Here is a 25,925-nt window from a genome sequence, read left to right on the forward strand (position 1 = left end):
CCTTATACAACCAAACCAGCACTGCTCAACACCTATTTTAATCCATCAAGTATCAAAGAACATAGCAGAGCTAACACATCCCACGGGTGTAAACCCAAATGTCCAACAATGCATCCGCGCTGAACTTTCTACCTTTGGGAAATGCCCCCAAGTCCAAAAAGCACTGCTTTGACTCATCATCTAGGACATCTATGCTTGTTTCCAAGCAATGAAAAAGCTCATCTCTGTGATATTCTGATATTGATTGTCCTCTGGAAAGTTTTTTCTTAGCATTTTCCCAAACGGGCCGGGGCTCACCGCGCAAAGAGCTTGCAATAACCTTGAGGGCAAGTGGTAAGCCCTTACACTCTGCTTCAACCTACAAATATAGTGCAGTTAAACATTGGGTTATTTTTTCTACATAAATCCATAGTATTAAAACTTTTCCTGCACTTCTATCACAGGCATTGCAATTTTAAACTTACATAAAACAATTTATTTCCATGAAAAGGACAGAAAATCAATCTGAATTCAACATGCTATCCTCGGATGCAAAGCGTGAAGAATGAGATAGAGAAACAATCAGGGTCTAATTCATACCATTTTAACAATATCCTCATCTTCTGTCATTGGAATCGAAGGTTGTCCAAAGGCCCAAAAGCAGAAAAGTGACAGGGCATCAGCCTTCTGCAACATGGGTATGTTATGCACATGGGTACTGTTTGAAATCGGAATAGTGTAATCCTGTCTTGTTGTGATAATTGTCTTGTATCCCTCTGCTTCAAACAACAACTGTTCCACATTTGATCTTGACCAAACATCGTCCAAAACTACCAAAGTTTTTGGATGGCCTTTTAAACTAAGATTATTCTTCAGTTGGTTGTGTGCATCCTCTATGCTCTGAAAATCAGGCCTTCTGCCACCAATTATCTTATCCCACATAGTCTCCAAGAGGCCCTTTACATTTGGAGAATGCGCAACAGTAATGAAAATTATATTGTTCTGAAAGAAATCTGAAAATCGCAGACAAAAATCGCATTACAAACGAAAGTGAAGCAATAAAATGGAAGTTTGGAGTGAAAATTCAAAAGGGGAATTGCTCTAACCTTTGACTTGGGGATCGTTGCAAAGGGCTAGCGCAAGAGTGGTTTTGCCACTTCCTCCCATACCTTTTACCCCAACTACATTAACCCCATTCTGAAATATTAGGCTTTGTTTGACATCATTCACAAGATTATTCAAACCAACTATGAAATTCGGCATATCCGGGACTTGGGAGTTGAAGCTGCTGGTGGGTTGTTTAGACATTGTAGTATCATAGGACTCATCAATGGAGGTCTCGAATAACTAGCCTGTACTCATTTGATGAAGCATGAAGGAATTGAAACTGGCATCCTTAGTCATCTTGGCATTAACGCTGTCGATTATATGCCGACCCATTTCTTCCATACGCTTCAATCGTTCCTCACAGGCCTTGGAATCCACGTTTAGCTTGTGGACATCGAGTACGAGGCCTGCCAGGCCTTGGGTGAGCAAAAAATCATTGACATTCTTTTCTACCTTTAGGATTTTCTTTCCATATCGATATCTTCTATATAAATTAAAACTGTTGATTCTCTCTAATTTCTTCACAAGGTGAAGGCCATCTTGCAGCTGGGCTTGAATGTCCTTCAACGGCGGGCCTCTGTGAGATGAGGGTTCTGATTCAGAAGAAATCCTAGAGATTTCATCAATAGTAGGCTTGAGGCCTAAAAGCTTTTGCCTGAGTTCCTTGCTCGAAGATTTGCTGGAAATGATGCTATTCATGACGGTTCTAGTTACTATGAACAACTCGCTATTGTAATCCCGATATTTGACTCAGAAATGGAGACGACTACAGCTTCGATCCGATCTGTCAGGAAATGTCAGGATTGCCAGCTCCGATCCGATCTGTCAGGAAATGTTAGGAAGAGCGGTGGATGGAGGGTGGCGGAGCTAGGGGAGGGTGGCGGAGGGATTGCCAACGGCCGGAGCCGGACAATTTTCCGGGCGGCGACAGAAACCGGGCAATTCCTCCGCCTAGGTAGACTACTCCCAAAGACAAGAAGGCTTTTGTGTCCCTTTGTCATCCCCATCTCATATTTTTATGCTTTAAAAAATAATGATGAACCGACTCTGACATCATATCAAAGCTAATGACGGGACCATCTCTATTTTTAATAAAAAATAGTTGTGTCTTTATTATGATGGCTTTAGTCCACATATTAGTCGTTCTTGGTATGCTTTGAGTTTTAAAACTTCGTACATCACTGCTATTGTCTTGCCCTTAATCACTATTGTTGATGTATTGTCGAGTGCTTTGTAGCGCTGGTGGTGGCGACAGGCTGACATCAACATCAAAATAATGCCAAAAAAACCAATATTTAACTTTGTAAATACCAAAAAAATTAACTATATTAACCAAACAAATACCTCAACACCGTCACTATATGTCACTTCTAGTGACATAATAAATTTATTTAATTAATTTTAAAAAATAGCAAAAAATTAATAATGGTTATCAATATTTGTTATTAAATATTTAATTAATTGTAAAATTATGTTGAAATTAGTTATTTTAAATTATATGGTTTTATTAATATAATATTTGTTTATTGTGAAGTGATTATGTATTTTTATTTTTTTAAGTCTCATGTGGAAAGAGTAATAAGCATGTGAACAAAGACGTTGTCGAATGTTTAGGTTTGAAAAATTAAATTTTATCATATTATTTTCAATTGGTTATCTAATGATATCTAAGTTTTAATATACTAATTTCGATTTATTTTTAACTTGGATTTATCAAGTGTGAAGAGGGATCAAATTCATCGAAGTACAAATATATATTTTTTAGTGCAAAACTTGAGGAAAGGTTTGTACATCTAGAGATTTGATCCCTCTTAGTAGATTCGGGGTTGAAATAGATCTAGTTTGATTTTAGTCGTGCGGTCATACAAAATTTGTTAAACATCTAATTATTCAAATAATTTTAAATATGCTAAATATGACTCAGATTAATCTAGTCATTTTAATTCTAAATTTGTTCAGTTACCTTAGTTTGTTGAGATGATAGAGACTATTATTAACCTGAATGATAAAAAATGATTAAATAAAAATTTTGAAAGCAAAGTGACAATGTAATAATGTTAAATGATAGAAAATATGAATGATAAGAATGCAGTCAATTACAAATAGTATTTATTGTGATCAATTTCAAACTATTTTATTCTATTGTTCTTATTGTCACATATGTTAGTTTTTCCATCTGTTCATATCGATCATATGAAAAGGACAGTTGAAATCATAGACCATTCAAATCTTTAACTCAAGCTAGTGTAGTAACCATCACGCTTTGTCTCTCTTGCTCTTCAATATTAATTGTAGCTTGCTCCAAAGTAAATCATTGTGACTTATGCAATGTTAAACCCCAAGTAAGTTTCAATTATAGTTGTTTTCCAAAACCCCGTTTGAACGCAAAGTGACTAACAATGTTGAATGACAGAAAATGGAAAACAAGAATGTAGTCAATTACAAATAGTTTACATTGTAAAGAAGAAAACATTTCAAGTGAACATTTTATTTAAGATGAAAATTCAAGTATTTTGTTTATGATTTAATTTTTGTAACACAAAAATCAATGCGCATTATCAATATTTTTTTTGTGCTTACACTGAAATCAATGCACACTATTAATCTAATTACTTTGAAATTAATATACATCATACATCTAGTTACATCAAATGATAAATCAACATCATAAATCTAGTTACATTAAATGAGAAATCAACGTCTACATTGAAATCAATGCATCTAGTGCAAACAAACAAATAGGATAAGAAATCAACATATACACTAAAATCAATGCATTTACTGCAAACAATCAAACAGGGTTAGAAATCAACATCTACACTAAAATCAATGCATTTAGTGCAAGCAATAAAATAGGATTAGAAATTAACAACTACATTGAAATCAATGCATCTAGTGCAATCAATCAAATAGGATTAGGAATCAACATGTACACTGAAATCAATGCATCTATTTTAGTGAAAAACCAAAATATTCATGGCTTTTTAAATCCAACTTCTTTTACCTTTTGTAAAATCCTTACTTCCTTTTCCTCTATGGTTAACAATTTTCAATGTTATATAATATCTATATTTGTATACGTGTCTCTTTTTGCTTCCCTCTCTCTCTCCCCACCATCTCTATGTTTATCTCCCTTCCCCCCACCCTCTCTATCTCCCCCCTTCCCCCCTTCATGTCTTCCCCATCTCTCTTTGTCTCTCCATGATCTGATGATAAGATCTTAAATCAATATTAAGGTATTACAGACTCATGTGCAGGAATGCCTATATTATTTAGTGCAACGAATCGAAAAGATTGTGAATAATATAGACAATGAATAGTTATAAAACATAATAAACACACACATCAACACAACAAAATAATCAAGGAGTTCACCAAACTTCCTGGCTACGTCTCCTGGTCCAGCTTTCAGTGTCGACCTCTATATTATGTCTTTAAGAGCAGAATATTACAAGTGTGAGCTCAAACAGAGTCTCAACACAACAGTGACAAAACAACAGGGATTTACTCGAAATCCTCGAGTCTAAAAGAGTGCACAGACTCTCCCTCTTACTCTCTGTCTTCTGCTTTCTCTTGCTCTCTTCTCTGTCTCTGAGCAACTGCTCCCTCTTTGTGCTGCCATAGAATGGCTTTTAAGCCTATCGGCGCTGTCGGTTCAATCCCCTTCTTGGGCTCTCTAGCTCCTGGCCGCTGTCTATTCAAATCCCTGTTGAGTGTTAAATAATCATTGCAAAATACTCTAAGGTATGGTGTCCACCTGTTTTCAAACGAAAAGGACCAGTGCGGTTGAAAATCTCCGAAAGTACACTTTTCGTCATACACAACAATACACGGAAATACATTGAAAACCAATGAAAAACCCGACCGCAACATTAAAGGCTTCAAATGATATAAAGTCTGCCCTATAATTCTCTCGGGTTCGCCTTTTATTACTGCTGCAAGCCCACCGTTGATCTGCCTTCAATCTGACGGTTCGTATCCAACCCGAAACATCAAGTAGTCTGCTCGATCTCCACTGTTGATCCATGATCTTCCAATCCAACGGCTGACAACCATTTCGGGCGGCCTACGTGCACAGAGTTTACCTGCCCGAAAAAGCAGTTTTCTCTCTCCTGCGGCGTTCTACGTGTCGGCCAGTGTATGGAATCAGGTGAAGCCTCTCCAATACCACTTACCACCTAAAGTCCACCCGAAACACCGCTTACCATGGAACTCAAATCCTTTGTTGTTTTATTTCATAACTCCTTCGGGTTCGTGCGTATCGCGTAATCTTTGGGCATTTCCCTTGTGTTGCGATGCTATAAGTCGCAAATCGCATGGTGTTCGGGCTTGCGGGTTAAGTCCTCCCCTTTGGGATTTGCGATGCGATAAACGTTATCTTCATCGTTGATCTGCGCGCTTGATCAACGATCCACGTTAAGTTGCTGGGTCACAATCACAATTCCCATAAGGCTGCCTCCGATACACTTCGTTGGCCTACTCCGATGTGATATCACCGATTCAATCCGGTCCATTGATCTGGCCGATCCGACGGCTCCAGTGAAACGAGACTTCATTCTTTGTTTAACTCTGTTTTCCACCATTCTTCATGGTTTTTCTTCTGCGATAATGTTTTTCGATAATATTAAAGACTTAGACTTAGAGGTTTTAGGATCCATTTTTGATCACGCCTTCCCACTGAAAAGCTTTTGGACCACTAAAAGTTGGTTTTAGGCATCGATCAAATGAGGATACAACTCGCTCACTTGTTTAACTTCTATCCATCGTGCTTTGCTTGGATTGGAACCTTTGAGCCCTACTCTCAGGTACTCAACATCCCCTCGACACATAGTTCTCACCTTCCTGTCCAGAACTGTGTCTTCCTGTAACTCATTGAGATATTCAGGCAACATATCCTCAATAGAATGCAACTGACTTTGCTCTTCAGGATCTTCAATCATTGATGGTTCATACAATCTCAAGTTTTCTACATTAACGATTGAATAGATCTGCTTATAAGCTAGTAAATCAAGGCGAAAAGCATTTTCACCAATTGTATCAAGTATCTTGAAAGGTCCGTACCTTATTGGTTTTAGCTTCTTACCTTCACCTTGCATTCTATCTTTGCTGATGTACAGCCAGAATTGATCACCAACTTGAAGACTGTGCCCAACCCGATGCTTGTCATGTCTTGCCTTGTACTTGGCTTGACTTCTTTCCAGTTGTTCCTGTACTGCCTAGTGAATTTCTTGGATTTGTTCAATGAACTTGGTTGCTTTGTCCACATCACTGTGTCCATCAACTGCTATGTCTTTACCAAAGACAAAATCCAAGGGAGACTTTGGTATAAAACCAAAACAAGTCTCAAAAGGAGATCTCTAAGTAGAAGAGTGCTTAGCATGGTTGTAAGCATGCTGCACATAACACAAATGCTCATCCCAAAGCTTGGGATGCTTGCTACAATAGCCTCTGAGCAACTGGATCACTGTCCTGTTGACCACTTCTGTCTGACCATTTGTTTGTGGATGAAATGTTGTGCTTTTCTTCAACCTAGTGTCCATCAACTCCCATAAACTTGACCAAAACTTCCCAATAAATCGAGAATCTCGATCAGATATAATAGAAGTGGGTAAACCAAAATGAACCCATACATTCTGAAAGAACAACTTTGTTGTTTGTTCAGCTGTAACTTGCTTGTTACAAGGTATCAAAATACACATTTTACTGAACCTATCCACAACAACATACAAATAATCATGACCTTTTCTAGATTTTGGCAATCCCCCAACAAAGTCCATGGAAACACTTTCCCAAGGACGAGAAGGAACTGGGAGTGGAGTGTACAAGCCTGATTTTCTATTACTACGCTTGCTTGTAGCACACATAGTACACCTTTTGATATATCTAGAAACTATCTCATGCATTCTTGGCCAATAACAGAACCTTTGCAATTGTGCAATTGTTTTACTTACACCAAAATGACCTGATATGAGAGAAGTATGTGCTTCTCGAATTATGTTAACTCTTTCAGTTTGTGGAATGCATAACTTTCCCAAATGATATAAGAGTTGGTCCTTTACATAATAATCCAATTCTTTTACTTGTTTGCCATGACTTAAAGTTGCATATACATCTTTAAAATCTACATCTTGAGCATATTTTTCAATGTAACTTTCATGCATTACTGAGTTATACTTAAGTATAGTAGATGCATTTATGACTGGTCTTGACAACATATCTGCAACCTTATGGTGTATTCCCTTCTTATATCTGATGATAAGATGAAATTGTTGTAGAAAACACATCCACCTATAATGACTTGATTGCTACAATTTAGTTTGTGAGTGCAAATATTGAAGTGGTTGATGATCTGTATGTATGATTGTTTCTTTACCCATTAGGTAATGTTTCCACTTTTTCACACTTTGTACTAATGCATACAATTCTTGATCATATGTGGGATAATTAAATACTGCAGAAGTAAATGTCTCAGAAAGATAGCATATGGGTTTTCCGTGTTGCATCAACACTGCTCCCATGGCATAGTCACTGGCATCTGTCTCAATCTCAAATGGATGTTGAAGATTTGGCAATACTAGTATGGGTGTTGTACTGATTTTCTCTTTTAAGGTGTCGAAGGCTTTCTGCTGTTTGCATCCCCACTGAAACACCCATTTCAAGCCTGTTAAAGCATGTAATGGAGCTGCAATCAAAGAAAAGCTAGCAATAAACTTTCTCCAGTATTGTGCTGCCCCTAGGAAACTCCTAACCTTTGTAGCAGATTTGGGTTTAGGCTAGTTCACAATGACTTCAACCTTAGAGGGATCTATCTTCAATTCACCACCCCCTACAATATAACCCAAATAATTTAAATATGTTCTGCCAAATTCACATTTTGACAATTTTACATAGATATTTTCTCTTTTTAAAACATCTAAAGTCCGTTTTACATGCTTTACATGGTCTTCCCATGTCTTACTAAAAACAAGAATGTCATCTAAATAAACAATTACAAAATCATCAATAAATGGTCTGAGTACATCATTCATGACTCTCATAAATGTAGCAGGAGCATTAGATAAGCTAAAAGTCATAACCAACCATTCATATAGTCCTTGCTTTGTCTTGAAAGCAATCTTCCATGCATCTTGTTTTGCAACTTTGACCTGATGATAACCACTTCGCAAGTCTAACTTAGAAAAGTAAATTGCTTCTTTTAATTGATCTAATAAGAAGGGAAAATTTTAAGAACCACCCTAAATTTATATGTATAATAAATGGGCTAATCCCCATGATACATAGGAAAAATGGGAGGCGATTTTATCAACAACATAATATGTATATATAATTTTTTGGCAAATCTCTCACCAGATTATATTATCTTGTACAATGATGGAGAATCTTTCATTGAATTATAAAATCTTGTAAGATTTTGGCAAATCTTTTACTGAATAATAAAACATTGTGAAGTCTTGGTGAATGTTTTGTTAAAGTATGAAACCATATATGATAATAAGAAAACATCTTCATTAAATTGTAATATACTAACATACATGTTTGGAAAAAAGAAACATTATTTTCTCTTCCTACAAACAATGTTCCAAGTTTCAGTGGCCGTGTTTGTCAAGGTTCTTACAATACATTCTTTCATATCCTTCTATTAGTTTTGATAATATTCAATAACAAAGTTCTTGTAGGTGTTGATATTGACCATGAGTTCTGTCAAGGTAGGAGAGCTTAATCTTTTCTCTACAACTTTTGTAAAGCTACCACTTTTTTCAAGTTATCAAATTTCTTTCTTATTCCATAGACTCCAACTACGAGATAAAAAAAACACATCAAGTTTGTTTACCCCAACACGCCAACAAGTAACAAGCCCCAACTATATTATATAAGAAAGTATTAGGTATCCCAAAGGCGTTAAGGGGATCTAATTGAAAGAAGTGACCACTGTGAGAAGCCTTCCAATCAATATATGAATATATAAATGTAGATTTATTATTATTTTAATTGGAAATCTTCAATTAAATAATAAAATTTAATTATGTCTCTCCCAATCTAAATTTCTTATTAGCATAATTCACTACCCTCATACGTCTCGCATTTTTTAGCAGCGTTGTAACATGCAGATTAATTTCATTTTTGGTGAACAATCTCCACCTTTTAGGAAAATATGGTGCAGTGGCTCCGACCCCTACAGATCAATAGGACAAACTAAGAATAGCACAGAAGATGAAAGGTTGTACAAACCAACTTATTTTTCAGACAATTAATCCAACATCAGTACCTAAACTTTTTCATGAAGATATCATATTGAGAATGTTTGCAAAATGGTGGGAAATCTTATGCGAGGGTGATGCGGAAAGAGTAATAAGGTTTCAATGGTTTGAATTTTTTTTGTTAAATCAGAAAAACCAATATTAATGGAGATATTGGTATTTTTTACTAAATTTTGTGAAGTGACTAAATGCAGCTTTAACCATTCACCTTAAGATGTTTTTACAATATAATTTCCTAAGTCTATTTAATATCTTCATTATCATAAAAACCAACCTATATCCATTTTAACTCCACATCTACCGCTCTTAGAGGGATGAAATCTATTTATCCCTTTGAGCACTTGGTAGACCCAGAATTAAGATGGATCTAAGATGATAGAATTTCCCCTTTAAATAGTCTATGCTCACATGAATACCATGGTATTACTATGGGTTATCATAAACCTGGAGCTTAAAAATTACTATTAGTAATTTATAAAAATTAATAAAATTAATAATTGATTTTTATTTTAACCAAGTTAAAATGTTTAACATACATTAAATTACAACATCTATTTTTACTCTTGATCTACCAAGCCCCGAGAGGGATGAAATATTTTTCACTCTGTGCTAGTTTGCATATCACGATATTTGATCCCTCTCGGGGCTTAGTAGATCCAGAGTAAAGATGGATTTATATTGGTTTAATTCCCCCCTTTAAATAGGCTACATTCCACGTGAATACCATGTGCCATTTTTATTTTTATTAATACTAATATTAAGGTTAATAATGTTTTTTTGCATAGCATTAATAATAATAAAGCCCATGGTATTTGGCCCATAGTATTTTACCCATAGGTTTCACTTAAATATAATGCATTTTTTGAGTGTTCTTAAATATAAGGTGACTTATGGAGTAAATATAAAAAAAATGTTTTATTTATTTATCATAACTCTCGTTTATTTATATTTTTTATTAATTTATCATACCTCTTTTACAAATATGGTATTAGGCCCATAGGATTCACTTAAATAAAACCTCTTTTTTGAGCCTTCATAAATAGAAAGAGGGTTATGGACTAAATATAAAGAGAGGTTTTATTTATTTACCATACCTTTTGAGTAAGTATAAAAATAGGTTTTATTTATTTACCATACCTCCACTTTATTTATATTTGTATTTGTTTACACCCTTGCATGTATATAAGGTGACTTATGGAGTAAATATAAAAAATGTGTTATTTATTTACCATACCTCTCATTTATTTGTATTTTTATTAATTTACCATACCTCTTTTATAAATATGGTATTTGGCCCATAGGATTCACTTAAATAAAACTTATTCTTGAAAATTAGGGCCAATGGAAGGTTGTAACTCCTAATTTCAAGGGCTAAATTTACCTTTTTTACCCTCTCCCTTAAAATAAGGTGGGCTAACCTCCATACCTAATTTTTTTATAAAATAAATTTGAGGTGATTTGTAAAAATGTACTATGATACAAAATATTCGCCCACTAAAAATTTAAAACCCCTTAATTTCGCCTAAGGGCGAAAATTCGCCCCTAAAATTTTCCATGCTAATAAGTCATCAATACGAGGAAGAGGATAACGATTCTTGATCGTTATTTTATTTAGTGCTCTATAATCAATGCACATTCTCCACGAAACATCTTTCTTTCTCACTAGCACGATTAGAGATCCACATGGTGATGTGGTTGGTCATATAAACCCTTTATTGAACAACTCCAGTATCTGCTTTATCTCTGCATTCTCTAAAGCTGATAACCTGTACATTCCAATGTTAGGTAATGGAGCATCTTGCTGCAAATAAATATCATGTACTATTTCCCTTTTGGGTGGCAGACCTTTAGGTTCTTGAAATAGGATATCATACTCTGAAACAACTTTAACTAAATCAACTTTATGTTTAGAATCATAGCCTTCAAATGCATTGGATTTATTAGGATCCTTTGCCTTTACAACCATTAGTAAAAACTACTTACTTGAATTCACAATTCTTTTCATCTGTCCTAAGTTTATGAGAGAATAGTTACCCTTGAGTTTATGAGCTCTTACAATATATTCCATTCCATCTTTAGTGAGTTGATACTTATTTTCAGCTCTATAGAAAATAGCTTTCCTATCATACAAGTATGGACTTCCCAAAACAATACCACATATATCCAATGGAACTATATCTAACTCAACCTCATCTATAAATGTTGATCCAATAGCAAACTTAAGTTTACATTGTCTCGTTACTTATAGCCTTGTTTTATCACACACCCAACCTAATGGATATGGCTTCTCATGAGATTTTGATTGTATCCCAACTTCTTTACAATTGTTTCAGAAATCAAATTTACTTGTGATCCACTATCGAATAAAGTATCAATGTTATTGTGCTTGGAAATTACTCTAATACGAAAAAGCTCATTTCTTTCCCTCTCATTATTTTCATTATCAACAATTTGTGCAGAATTACTTGTGGATGCTTCATAATCTTTACCTTTAATACCTGTGGCTGTAACTGTTGTTTCATTGTCTAAATCTGATCCCAAGTCCTGCTGAATAGCAGAAACATTCTTTTTCTTCTTTCCACCAAACTTCTTAGGTTTCCGTTCTGGATGCAAAAACCAACAGTGTGCCTCATCGTGTCCTTATTTCTTGTAATGAGTGCATGAAGGTTTATCCTTCTTCACAGTGTTTGCTTTCCTCTCCTTCCATTTCAGTTTCTTCTTTTCCTTACTCTTGCTTACATTAATATTTAGATGATCCCCCAACCTCTGGGCTTACATTCTTACCTCTAGCTTCTAGATGTGTGGCTTGAACTGATACATCATCTAAGCTAGTGGAATTAAACATGAGTATAGTATGCTTTAAATAGCTATGAATACCACCTATATACTTCAATAAAGTCTCAGGTGAATCTAATGATATACCTAGAGTTAAATATCTCTTTCTAAGTTCCCGAGTATAACTTTGTACACTCTGACCCTTCAACTGATGAAGAGTTTGCCAACTCATCATTGCCTGCTGCATGTAAGCTAAAGGATAGAATTGCTTTTTGATAGCAGAAACAAATTCATTCTAGGTAGAAATGATTTTACCATGTTTTTGCAGATCAACTTGTGTCTTGCCTTCGCACCATACTAGTGCAGTTCCTCCAATTCGAAGGCTAGCTAGCTGCATCTTCTTCATTTCTGAATCAACGTTCTGTACCCTGCAATATACATCAATTTGTCTTATCCAATTATCTAGCTTTTCTGCATTAAGTTCTCCATCATAAATTAGCAAATCAAACTTCACATCTAATTTGATTAAGGAAGTTTTCTTCTTTTTCTTAGAAGAGTTAGAAGATGATGAGGATGATGAAGGTGATGATGGAGGATATGGTGGAGAAGGCATTTCTCCTTTTCCTTTGCCTTCTGGAGGGGCAACTAGAAAAGTTTCCTCTGCTCCTTTGTTTGGTTTAGGTGTTGAAGTGCTTTCACCTCGACCCTTCTTAAATTCCAGATACATCTCTTCCACCATGGCTTGGAGTGCCTTAAAACCTTCCATAAATTGAGATTCTAATCCCAATGGAGTTTCTTCTACCATTCTCCTATGAGAATATACTCTTCCAATCTCTAGATTAGCCTCAACAAGTTCTCCTTCTCCTAGTCTGAGCTTTAATCTAGTTAGCATTCAAAATCCAGCACAAGCTTGTATAACCTTAACAAAACCAAAATCAAATGCTCTGATACCACTTGATCTGATCATAAGATCTTAAATCAATATTAAGGTATTACAGACTCATGTGCAGGAATGCCTATATTATTTAGTGCAACGGATCGAAAAGATTGCGAATAATATAGACAATGAACAGTTATAAAACATAATAAACACGCACATCAACATAGCAAAATAATTAAGGAGTTCACCAGACTTCCTGGCTACGTCTCTTGGTCCAGCTTTCAGTGTTAACCTCTATATTATGTCTTTAAAAGCAGAATATTACAAGTGTGAGCTCAAACAGAGTCTCAACACAACAGTGACAAAACAACAGCGATTTACTCGAAATCCTCGAGTCTAAAAGAGTGCACAAACTCTCCCTCTTGCTCTCTGTCTTATGCTTTCTCTTGCTCTCTTCTCTGTCTCTGAGCAAATGCTCCCTCTTTGTGCTGCCATAGAATGGATTTTAAGCCTATCGACATTGTCGGTTCAATCCCCTTCCTGGGCTCTTTGGCTCCCGGCCGCTGTCCGTTCAAATCCTTGTTGAGCGTTAAACAATCATTGCAAAACACTCTAAGGTATGGTGGCCACCTGTTTTCAAATGGAAAGGACCAGTGCGGGTGAAAATCCCCGAAAGTACACTTTTCGTTCATGCACAACAATACACAGAAATACATTGAAAACCATTGAAAACCTGACCGCAACATTAAAGCCGGACTTCAAATGATATAAAATCCACCCTATAATTCTCTCGGGTCCGCCTTTTATTGCTGTCGCAAGCCCACCGTTGATCTGCCTTCAATCCGATGGTTCGTATCCAACCCGAAACATCAAGTAGTCTGCTCGATCTCCACCATTGATCCACGATCTTCCAATCTAACGACTGACAACCATTTTGGGTGGCATTCATGCACGACGATTACTTACCCGCAAAAGTGGTTTTCTCTCTCCTGCGGCGTGCTACGTGTCATCCAGTGTATGGAATTGGGTAGAGCCTCTCCAATACCACTTATCGCCTGAAGTCCGCCCGAAACACCGCTTACCATGGAACTCAAATCCTTCGCTGTTTTATTTCATAACTCCTTCGGGTCCATGCATATCGCATAGTCTTCGGGTCATTTCCCTTTGTTGTGTTGCGATGCGATAAGTCGCAAATTGCATGGTCTTCGGGCCTGCGGGTTAAGTCCTCCACTTTGGGATTTGCGATGCGATAAACATTATCTCTGCTGTTGATCTGCGCACTTGATCAACGGTCCACGTTAAGTCACTGGGTCACAATCGCAATTCCCATAAGGCTGCCTCTGATACACTCCATTGGCCTGCTCCGATGCGATATCACTGATTCAATCTAGTTCGTTGATCTAGCCGATCCGATGGCTCCAGTGCAATGAGACTCCATTCTTTGTTTAACTCTGTTTTCCACCATTCTTCATGGTTTTTCTTCTGCGATAGTGTTTTCCGATAGTATTAAAGACTTAGACTTAGAGGTTTTAGGATCCATTTTGGATCACTCCACCTCTCCCTCTGTCATGCCCCTACCCTAGCGATACTCCTCCAACGACACGATAGGAGGTGTGGCACCACCGACCAATTTATTTTCACCAATACTTGCAATCGTGGACTACGCCTACTCTCTATACTTAGTTTATTTTTCACATTAACATCATCATTATTACCATTTATCTATATGCACAACGAAAATCTTTAATGGGAGGCGCAACTGCTAAAATTGGAAACTAGGGCCAAACTTCATGTGGGTCATCTTAGTCATGGCTGATAATATGTTTATTAGATTCCTCTCGTCAAGAGGTGTAGGATTGATCTATAGATCATCCAATTCCGATAAGTATTCATGGAGATATGAATTTATTTTGATTATGGAATTATTATCAAGCTGACCTACAACTCATGTAGGCTCAGAAGCCCAATAATCGCATCTATTCAAACAGAAACAGTTGTGTATAAATATAGGAGGACTTTTCCTCATTTTCACTCACTCATCTCATCACATCTCTCTCTCTCTCTACTACGCAGAAAAGAGCCTCTTCTCTATTGCGCAGAAAAGGGTCTCTCTCTCACACATGTGAAACCGGACGCTGCTGAAACTGACGCTGCAACTACAAATCCAAAATTTGACCAGTGTGGACCATCAAACCTCCTCTTCTGATCTGTGTTGTAGGTTCATCTGAACCTCCTCTAAAGGCTACAACTTTTGGTGGTGGAATCAAGCCGATTCGACGGACGGTTTGCGAGATATCGACTGCCCTAGTTTGAAGGAAGCTGCTGAAACTGAAGCTGCAACTGCAGAAGTGAAGTTTGACCTGTGTGGACCAGAATATCTCCTCATCTAAATTACATTGTAGGTTCATCTGAACCTCCTCTGAAGGCTACAACTTTTGGTGGTGGAATCAAGTCGATTTGACGGACGGTTTGCGAGATATCGACTGCCCTAGTTTGAAGGAAGCTGCTGAAACTGAAGCTGCAACTCCAGAAGTGAAGTTTGACTTGCATGGACCAGAAGATCTCCTCATTTGAACTACACTGTAGGTTCATTTGAACCTCCTCTGAAGGTCGCAACGTTTGGTGGTGGAATCAAGCCAATCCGACGATCGGTTTGTGAGATATCGACTACCCTAGTTTTGATGATGAAGCCGCTAATGCTGATGCTGTTGAGCTAACATTTGCTACTACTGATATAAATCAGATTTATTGTACTATTTCTCTCTGCTGAATTATTGAAGATAAAAGAAGATTTGATCAAAGGGTTTCCCCACACATTGTGGGGTTTGTCCTTGGCTAGCCGCCACATCTTGTGTCTCTTGTCTTGGCTTGTTTTCTGTAGATCGTTTAATGTTCTATCTGCACTTTACTTTATGTACATGTGATTGCTAATCTGTGGAATATAATAAGAAAAAGAAGTAAACTATTATAAGCGTATAACATAACATAACTTAACAACAACTCCCTGAAATATGAGTCTGCCGATGATAATAACAACTTTACATAAATATACAATTTTACAGCCTTTGCAGGAAACCCCAAGTTTCCTTGGAACAATATCTGCCAAAATCATGCAAGTCACCTTGCACCGTTCAGACCACCCGAACCACCATTCGGAGCGTTCACCATCACACCGTACACTGTCGTTCAGCTCATGGGGCACTCCTGCCCAACTCACCAAACCGTCGAGTCGACCGACTCGCCAGTCGCCCATCTCGTGCACCTTAGGTGCTCCCAGACGAGTTCGCCCATAATCGTGTCAACCTGCCCAACTCATCATTTCAATCGTTCGCACACGCCCACACTTGGCATTCGTCCACCCGGGCGCCTCACTGCCCAGCTCGTCTGTTGATCTCGTGTCACCCATGCCCGACCGTCGCAACTCGCCCGTGCACGTTCACACTTCGCCCGGACGCCTCTACCCGACTCGCCGTTCAACCGGCCAAGTCATCCGAAACACACCTGCACCAACCGTTTGTTCGTCAGCACGTTCACCCATCGTTTCATTGTGCCCGGACATTCACCCAACTCGCCCGTCAGCACAACTCCGCACGACCAACTCTTCACCTGACATCCTCGACCGGTCCGCCCACCCGTCGCCCTCCGCTAAAATTCATGCACCCGCGCTCTGCTCGAGCTCACCTCTCGGTAGTCGACTGCACTACACTTTGCACTCGTTTAACTTTGCTCGCCCGGTGTTCGACCCTTAGCTCGTCGCCACGGCGCACCATGTGCGCCCACCCGACCCGTGCCCTGACCTGACCCGTCGACCTGTTTGTCACGCCGTGTCTTGCACCCTGCGGTCTGCACACCCTACGGTCACCCAGCTTACCTCGACCTGCGGCTAGGGTGCTTTGGCCCCTGTGTCCGCTTGCACCTTTCGCCTAAATTTCAGAACAACCAAACCTTAGACTCGCACTTGCTTCTCATGAAGGCTTGCTCGATTAGCTTGCTTGATGCCATTCTCCTCAAGCCGCTTGCTTACTTATATGTTTAGTTCACCATGTCTACTCACGTCCGCCAAAGCCAGCCGACCCACCACATGGCTTGTAAACCTGATTTTGCACGTCGGACATGGCGGGGGTGCCCACACTCGGGACCTTCCTGCCATATAAACCTTCGTTGACCTAACTCCAAGACTTAGTCATTTTCGCATAATGACATCGCTTTTTTGTCTCTCTATATCTATATCTCCCTTCGTCTCTCCTACTTTATCTCTCTATCTCATCCCCCAAATACACATGCTCTCTCTCTCTCTCTTTCTCTCCATATCTATCTACATCTCCTTCCCTCCCTCTCTTTGTCCCTCTCTTCTTCCCTCTCTCCCCCCACCATCTATATCTATGTCTCCCTTCGTCTCTCCTTCTTTGTCCCCCTATATCACCCCCTAAACATCCTCTCTCTCTCTCCCCCCAACTCTGTCACTATCTCCCTGCCTCTCGCCTTATCTATCTCCCCCTCTCTTCCCCCTCCATCTTTGTGTCTCCCTCTCTGTCTCTTCCCCTTCTCTTCCTCCCTCTCTCCTCTCCTTCTCTATCTCCACCTCTATCTCTCTATGTCTTTGCTCTTCCCTCCCTCTCTCCCCCCCCCTCTCTCCCTCTCCTTCTCTCTATTCCTTCCTCTCTCTCCTACCCCCCCTCTCTCCCCCCCATGACTCTCCCTCCCTCTCTCATTTTCTCTCTCCCCTCCTCTCTCTCCCCCTCTCTACCACCTCCCTCTCTCTTATTCTCCCCATCACACACACACACACTCTCTCTCTCTCTCTCTCTCTCTCTCTCTCTCTCTCCATATTTGTCACTATCTCCCTCCCTCTCTCCTTCTCTCCTTCTCTCCCTCCTCCCTCTCTCTTTCTCTCTAACCCCCCCCCCCCCTTACCTCTCCCCTCTCTCTCCCCTTTCCATCCATATGATCGAGAATTGTCACTCTGTGTAATCAATAATATATGTAAGGTTTAATATAATAATACTTATAATGAAGATGATTATTATTATAATATATTGGAATAATAATAATCAATATTATTGATTATTATACCAATAATAATATATAAAGAAATAACATGTTAAAGAAACAATAGTATGTTAACTTTACATTATATACAGGCCAATTACTTCTGATCAAATTTGTACCTTTAAGCCTTACATTTTATGTTTTGTATTTTAAATTTTATATTACGTTACATTTTGCATTATATTTTACATTTTATATTTATATATGTTTTAATTTGAATAATAATTAAAAGATATGAAGCCAACATTATACTAATAATTAAAATTTTCTTTTATATTTATGTTAAATGTTTACAAACATTTACACCACTACAACATCGCTCCCATACTAGGCTATAAAGCACCTCTCGACACAATTATATATATATTTTTAAATTAGATATTATTACAAACTAGTACACTTATAATTAATTGAAAATATTATAATTTTTTTATGGTTTTTTGTGGGACGATTGAGTGGTTAGCACGATGGGATGTTATCCCCTCCATATGGTTTCAAATCCCATGGGGGGCATCTTTGGCCTGTTGTGATAAGGCTCAAGGAGTAGGCTCCCCCACCCTCGTAGAGTCTTGACTCCTTCTAAGTTATAAATTCTTGGTATATCAGGATTATGGGCCATTGGATATACTCTTGGAGATTTCCCCTGGATCCCAAAACCAGGACTACCAGCTTGATTTTTCAATATGTTCCTTTCAATGTTACAATACATATTTATACATGCCGAAGCATCCAACACCATGGACCGAAAACCATCGTGTCCAAAACCATGGACCGAAAATCATCGCTTCCAAAACCATGTGCGAAAACCATGCACAAAACCATAGGTAGGTCCATCCAACCTAATATAGGGTCCAAAAAAAATTTCCACGGGACGCTGCCCCAGACCCCATAGAGGGGGACTACCCACCCCCCTCAAACCCCCACTGACCCCACTGACCCCACTGCTACGCAATCGGCGCAATGAAGGGGGAGCTCCGCCCCCCCTCTAACCCCCCGGTTAACTACATAGTCTAGTCGTGGAAAGAATATAACACAACCCAACATTCTCCCACTTGTTGTTTTCTTTCCACAGGGGGCCACAGGAGAGCTTAGTAATTTATTCAGCCCTGCAATGCCCATTGTTTCTCTACACCAAGAGAACTTCTCAACGCTCATAGATTTTGTCAATGCATCTGCAGTATTCTTCAAAGTGTCCACCTTTACCAACAACACCTTTTTGTCTTCTATCATATCCCTTACAAAGTGATACTGAACATTAGTGTGCTTTGTCTTTGAATGATAAGCAGGGTTCTTTGCCAAGAAAATTGCACTTTGGCTGTCACAGTCCTTATAGCTCCTTGTACTAACCCCATACTTGAACACAATCTCTGCAACCAAACTACTTCCTTGCTTGCATGAGTGGCTGCCATGTATTCTGCCTCTCTAGTTGATAATGCCACTACAGATTGTTTCTTACTCATCCAGCTAACTGCACCTCCAAATAGGTTAAACACATGCCCACTTGTAGATATTCTCTGATCTAGATCTCCAGCCCAGTCTGCATCAACAAAGCCATGGATATCAAAAACTCTGTCTGATCCTGGTCTTCCTTGGTAACACAAACCATAATCACTAGTGCCACACAAATACCTGAAAACCTGCTTCACTATTGTCCAATGCTCCTTTCCTGGTTTTAACATAAACCTGCTCAATACTCCCACTACATGTGCAATGTCCGGTCTAGTACAGACCATCACATACATCAGGCTACTGACTGTACTTGCATATGGAACACGGGACATGTCCTCTTCCTCTTCTTATGTCTTGGGACACTGTTCAACAGATAACTTTACACCTACATGAATAGGAACCTTCACCAGTTTACTATCCCGCATATTAAACCTCTACAGTATTGTCTCGACATACTTTCTCTGGTTTAACCAGAGCTTCCTCTTTGCCTGAACTCTTTTAATTTCCATGCCCAAAATACAGTTTGTAGCACCAAGATATTTCATGTCGAATTTGGAGGACAATTGGGTCTTCAAATCCTGGATAATTTCTTTGTCATTTCCAACCAGCAACATATCATTCACATACAAGACCAGATAAATAACATGGTCACCAATTAAATTAAAAATACACACAGTGATTTGCCTTGCTTCTAGTGAAGCCAAGTCCCCGTATAAATGTATCAAATTTCTGATATCACATCCTTGGTGGCTGTTTTAAACCATACAGAGACTTCTTTAACTTGGATACTAGTTCTTTCTTAACCTTCACCGCAAAGCCTTCAGGTTGCTTCATGTAGATCTCCTCTTCCAGATCCCTGTGAAGAAATGATGTCTTCACATCCATCTATTCTACCTCAAAATCAAAAGCAGCAACAACAAATAAAAGTAATCTAATAGAAGCTACCTTGGCAACAGGAGAAAAAATATCACCAAAATCAATTCCCGGCACCTGGGAATAACCTTTTGCTACCTATCGAGCTTTTTATTTCTCCACCTTTCCTTATGCATTTGTCTTCTTCTTGAACACCCATTTGCTGCCAATGTGTTTCCTTCCAGTCGGCAACTCCACCAGATCCCAAGCCTCATTTTTGTGCAAAGATGCCATTTCATCAACCATGGCCTCTTTCCAGAGTTTTCCATCCTCTGAATCTACTGCTTCCTTCACAGTTCTGGGATAATCATCAGTAATAGATAAAGAGAAATTTGAACAAAAAGCAGATGGATTATACCTTTCTGGCTGCCTTCTTTCTCAAACTGATCTTTTTACACCCGGAGTTTGTGGCTCTTCATCTTATGATTCCTCTTCTACTGTAGAGTGTGATTCTTTCTCCTTAAGATCAAACTCTATCTTCTCAGGTTCCTTTGATGGGACTTCATGTTTAATAACATATTTCACCTCTCTGAACACCACATCTCAGTTTTACACAACCTTCCTTGTTACTGGGTTCCAAAGCTTATTACCCTTTAAACCATCCTTATACCCAATAAAGATGCACTTTTCAGATTTACTATCCAACTTGGTTCTTTTCTCCTTTGGAACATGTACATATGCATCACATCTAAATACCCTCAGATGTGTAAGAGAGGGTTTCTTACCAGTCCATACCTCTTGTGGAGTCTTATCCTCCAACGCCGATGAAGGTGATCTATTGACTAGGTAGCATGTTGTCTCCACCACCTCTGCCCAAAATTCTTGTCCTAACCCAGCACCAATGAGCATGCTTCTTGCCCTTTCCATCAATGTCTTGTTCATTCTTTCTGAAACTCCATTTTTCTCAGGTGTGTATGGAGTAGTCTTATGTCGTGCTATACCACACTTCTTACAGAATTCTTCAAATTCCTTGCTGCAAAACTCTCCACCATTATTTGTCCTCAACACCTTTATCTTCTTCTCTGTCTGGTTTTCCACTAGATTCTTAAATTATTTAAACCTGTTAAAGACTTCAGATTTCTTCTTGAGGAAATATATCCATGTATTCCTTGAGAAGTCATCTATAAATGATACATAATACACAGACTTACCCAGTGATGGAATCTTCACAGGTCCAAACACATCACTGTGCACAAACTCTAATATATGTTTCACCCTCTTACCACCAGAGGGGAAACTCACCCGATTTTGCTTTCCATATACACAATTTTCACAGACTTCAAAATCCAGAGAGCTATTACTCATACCTTCTACCATACCTTTACCATCAAGTATTCGAAGGCCCTTCTCTCCAATATGTCCAAGCCTTTGATGCCACAACATGGTCTTCTCTCCAGAGACCACTAGATTTTCTACTCCAGTTTTAGGAACCACATAACTATTGCACCCATCAACAACAATGCTATCTTGTAGCTTGTACAAAGTTCCAATTCGAACTCCCCACATCAATACCAGTGCTCCCTGACCATCTTGCAGGTATCCTTCTCGAACATTGTTTTTACACTTGCATCATCCAGCTTGCTTACGAAAATCGGATTTCTGGCCAATGCAGGAATATGCAGAACACCCAGAAGTCTTCTAACCCTTCCACCTTGCAACTTCAACTTTAATTTTCTGCGACCAACGATTCTAGCCTTCCTATCATCCCCTAAGAAGACATCACCACCATCGTATTTCTCATACTCGTAGAACAGAACCAATCTCTATGGGGAGTGAAGTGAAAGGATGCACCTGAGTCAATAAACCATGCCTCATGATCTACATGTTGACTTGAAGAAGCCAAGTACACATCCCCACCTTCATCTGAGGTGGTTTTCGACTTTTCAGAAGGAGCACCATCAAATCCCTTTCTTTTGTTAGGAGCTTTAGATTTACAGTCCCTTTTGTAGTGCCCTTCCTTTCCGCATTTCCAGTAAACTACCTTTACAAGTTTTCCTGGAGATTTAGATCACCCACTCGCTGACTTATTTTTTTTTTTTGTTCTGGGACCGTCCTCGTATAGACAAGACATCACCATTCTGGCTCTCCATATTTTTCCATCTCATCTCCTCCGTTAGCAAGGATGAGACTATTTCATCAAACTACAAGGCAGTTGCATTGCTACCTATTGCAATAGCTAGACTATCCCACGAATCTGGTAGAGAACACAACAAACTGATGCACTTATCTTCATATGAAATTTTAATATCAACAGATAATAACTGACTTACCATAGTATTAAATGCGTTTAGATGCTCTGTCATCGAGTCTCCATCTTTCATCCTCAAGTTATACAACTTTTTCCATAGGAACAATTTATTCACTAGAGACTTAGATTGGTACAAAGTGTAGAAATTCTCACTGTATTTTAAATTGATTATGCAATGTACTAAAGCAAAATACTTAATCTACTTCTACAATCAAACTTGCGGAAGCTTAATCGATTTTGAGCAAGATCAAACAGAACACATATAACAGAGAAGAAGATTCAATCACACATGAAACACAGAAGAATACTCTAGGGAAAGCCTCAGCTAAAAACCTCGCTATCTGTATTATCATACAAGTGGAAATATCTCAAGATTACACAAAGCTTTAGCTCTCAAGCTATCCAGCTCTCATTACAATCCCTCACTGCTGCTCATAGACAAAATAGACAACACATATGCCTACCTTCAATCCTCCAAGCCTCTTATTTCCTTGCGCAATTTCTCTCGGGTCCACCAGCTGTCACCTGTGTGATTATCACCTTACACACTGCTCTGATCTCTGTAGTAACTACGCAATCCTCAAGGAATGAATTCCTTTTGCATGCAAGAGATATTCACATGGGAATATTCTAGCAATTAATAGTACACTTTCCCTTCCTGTAATCTCAACTGGGTCTTTGTCTAAACTGACATGCATGAGTTATTTATGAGAGAATATTCAGTTATCTGGAGAACACTAGTTGCATGCATGCATGCATTAACTGAGTGAACTCACAATTAGTTCCTCAAATTGTTTGGAACTAATTTAACTGGACTTAACTCAGTTAACTAAGCTAACTAATTACAACTCAAATACAACTCATCCTTATCTCCTTAATTAAGGGATAACTTCCTCAATCAAAGGGATAACTGTTGCATGTCTTCAGATAGACTTCATGTTTGATTTTCTCCAACTAATTAACTCAAGATGAATTAAATAATTATTTTTCAAATAGCTGCTAAGACTAAATTCGAATTTTAATTCTCAATTTTGATTCAAGGACAAATCAAAATTGGAATATATCCTGAAATGATATCTATAGCAATGCTATTTTTAGCATTTCTTGTTGCTATTTTCAACACTCCTTCTCAACAAGAAAGGGATTATCAGTCACCCCAGTCCTGTCTCTGTGGAACTCGAATTTACACTTTGACAATGCCTTAGTCTAAATGTCACCATCTTGCTCCTCGGTTGAAATACACTGCAACAACATGATCCTCCTTGCCACACAGTCTCTGAGATGATGATTCCGAATGTATATGTGCTTGGACCTGTCATGAAATACTGGATTCTCAGAGAGTTTGATACAACTCTGATTATCACAATAGATCACAGTTGGATCCATCCTCTAATCAAACAAACCAACTAGAATTTTCTAGCATCCAAATGGCCTGACATGCTGCCTGACTAGCAGCCATGTATTTAGCCTCTGCTGAGCTAGTGCAACTGACCTCTATTTCCTGCTATAACAAGAAACTGTAGCTGAACCAAGGTTGAAAATTCCTCCTGATGTGCTCTTCCGATCTGATGGACTCCCTACCCAATCTGCATCTGTGAAGCCCTGTAGCTTCACTCCCTCTGACCGTCTGTACCATAATCCATACTGATATGTGCCTCTAAGGTATCTCAAAACATGCTTTGCTGCCTTCCAAAATAGCTTGGTAGGTTGAACCATAGCTTGACTCAGCTGGTTCACCTTAAAGCACAAATATGGTCGTGTGTTCACTAAATACATCAATGAAACCACAAGCTGTTGATACACAATAGCCTCTACTACTTCCCCTGAAGTAGCATCCTCCTTCCTCCAGTTACTTGCTAGAGGAGTCTGCATGGGCTTGCACTTCTCCATGTGGAATCTCCTGAGTATCTCATTGGCATACCTGCCTTGAGACACAAACACTTCCCCATCCTTCTGCCACACTTCCATGCCTAGAAAGTAGTGCATGAGACCCATGTCTTTCATCTCGAACTCTCTTGCAAGGTCCTCCTCGCAAGACATGATCAATTGATCATCACCTGTCAATATTAGATCATCAACATAAAGAACAATGATCAACTGCTTACCTTCCACCATGTTGTGGTACAAGTTTTCATCTGCTTCACTCTTTGTGAAGCCCAACCCAGTGAAGTAGTTTTTGATCCTGGTGTACCAAGCACGAGGTGCTTGCTTCAGCGTGTATAAAGCTCTCTTGAGTCGGCACACATGTGACTCACGATCGAAGGTCTCAAAACCTTCCAGCTGCTCTATGTACACCTCTTCCTCAATCTTGCCATTGAGGAATGCAGTCTTCACATCCATTTGATGGATCTTCCAACCCATTTGTGTTGATAGTGCCAACATCAATCTGATAGATGAGTACCTTGCAATAGGAGCAAAAGTATCATCATAGTCGATCCCCTCGACTTGTGATAAACCACGGGAAACAAACCTTGCCTTACGTTTCTCCACACTACCATCAACAGCTTGCTTTACCTTGTAAATCCAACGGGAACTCATAACTAACTTGTTCTCAGGTCTTGGAACAACATCCCAAACACTGTTATGAACTATGGAGTCATACTTCTCCACCATAGCATCAACCCAAACTGGCTGCTGCAATGCTTCCTCAAAGGAAGATGGTTCGGTCTCTACACATTCCTCAACAAGGGCCATGTAACTAGTGTACCGCTTTGGTGACCTCGTTTTTTTGCGCTGAGAAGATGGCTCTCCCACATTCTCTCTCACATCCATCAACAATATGTTAGCTTCCCTTGAGTGTTTCCGCCCATCTCTGGAAGAATATGCATGAGTGGATGTCTCCACTCCTGGAACCTCTGCATGCAATTGCTTCACATCAGTCTGAGGCTCCTCCTCCTTAGGAACCAAAAGTTCCTTCTTTGCATGCAACTTGAGCTCCCTCTCAAAGGAAACTCGCATGGCCTTCAGCTCATCGAACTTAAGATCTCTGTGAACCACTGTCCTCTGATTGGTAGGAAAATACACCCGATAGTTGTTGGGGGTATCAGTGTACTCCACAAGTATCCCCAACTCTATTGTTGGCTCTAGCTTCTTTTGGGCATCCTTGGTCACATGGCAATAAAACGATGAGCCAAAGATCCTGAAGTGACCCACATCTGGTCTCTTGTCGGAGAAAGCCTCCTCTAGTGTCTTCATCCCAAGTATGTGATGCGGGCTTGTACTCTGCAAGTAAACCACTGTGTTGCATGCCTCAACCCACAAATGAAGT

At 39.0% G+C, this 25,925-nt stretch overlaps 1 pseudogene across 1 annotated transcript in view; it reads right to left on the minus strand.

Annotated features, from left to right (window-relative positions):
* LOC149207248 (putative disease resistance protein At5g47280) overlaps positions 1-25,925 on the minus strand; it is a 47,294-nt pseudogene that overhangs the window by 9,628 nt on the left and 11,741 nt on the right. Inside the window, exons 2-4 of the transcript XR_016253051.1 lie at positions 1,086-1,813; positions 580-992; positions 78-358 (exon numbers count right to left, since the gene is read on the minus strand). The product of XR_016253051.1 is annotated as a putative disease resistance protein At5g47280 (transcript). The remainder of the gene's footprint in view (positions 1-77; positions 359-579; positions 993-1,085; positions 1,814-25,925) is intronic.

Source organism: Pinus tabuliformis, chromosome 1_2 (genome assembly GCF_031772625.1).
Source record: "Pinus tabuliformis cultivar Carrire ecotype Pingquan chromosome 1_2, CPIR1, whole genome shotgun sequence".
Lineage (NCBI taxonomy): Eukaryota > Viridiplantae > Streptophyta > Pinopsida > Pinales > Pinaceae > Pinus > Pinus tabuliformis.